We start from the raw sequence: 878 nt of genomic DNA, 5'->3' as shown, positions 1-878 counted from the left end.
TTTCTTTTCTCTTCTTTTTTCTTGTTTAAGCTTACCTGAGTCATCTTTACCTTCACTTTTTACAGACTGGCTTTTTTGTTGCCTTTCATTACACGTGGCAAAGTATATTTTCTTGCAATTCCACATTTATAGATAAGAGTTGTAGGTGCATCAGAGATTTAACTGGCCTGTCTCTGTCTCTCAAATCCTAATTTCTGAAAGAAAGTATGTAGTGGGTTCAGCTTTGGCCACTCAACCACAGCTATCAATGGCTGAGCAGCAGGGCATCTCCAATGAAGGACTTTTCTCAGGGATGAAAGAGAAAATGGTTCATGGTCTGGGAAGACACTGCACCAAACATCTACTGCAAAGGCAGGATCATTCCTTCTCCCCATTCTCTGCGGGATCTTTTACACATAGGAGATTTGGTAGGAAAAAATATTGCTGAGAAAGAAAAGTATAGATTAGTCCTATGCATATTTAAAATCCACAAATCCGCTGTACACATTATCAACCAATCTGTTCAGCATCTGAATCTCACTTCTCCAGAGTCAAAGCTGATCCCACAAATGAGCTCATTTCCAACACAGCAGAGAATTTAGAATGAGAAACTCTTTATTTTTTAGTATTTTAGGGGAACAATTACCAGAAATATGGCTAAAGAAACATTGAGGTATATGCACTACAGCCAACATTTGAGTGTTGTTACTGCCAGTCTTGATAAATAAAATTGTCAGAATACCCCTAGACTCCTGTGCAAAGTGATTCCATAGCTCTAGAACAAAACCTTTTACTTATAAATGGCAACATTTTAATACAAATCATGACACTAGATCCTCTAGCAATATAGTAGATTCTTAATTGATAATGATTATTCAGACCTTTATTTCACTGAAGTA

This window comes from Herpailurus yagouaroundi, unplaced genomic scaffold (genome assembly GCF_014898765.1).
Source record: "Herpailurus yagouaroundi ecotype Mexico unplaced genomic scaffold, PumYag 28, whole genome shotgun sequence".
NCBI classification, from domain to species: Eukaryota; Metazoa; Chordata; class Mammalia; order Carnivora; family Felidae; genus Herpailurus; species Herpailurus yagouaroundi.
The sequence above is the reverse complement of the archived record's forward strand: the minus strand, read 5'-3'. Positions refer to the sequence as shown.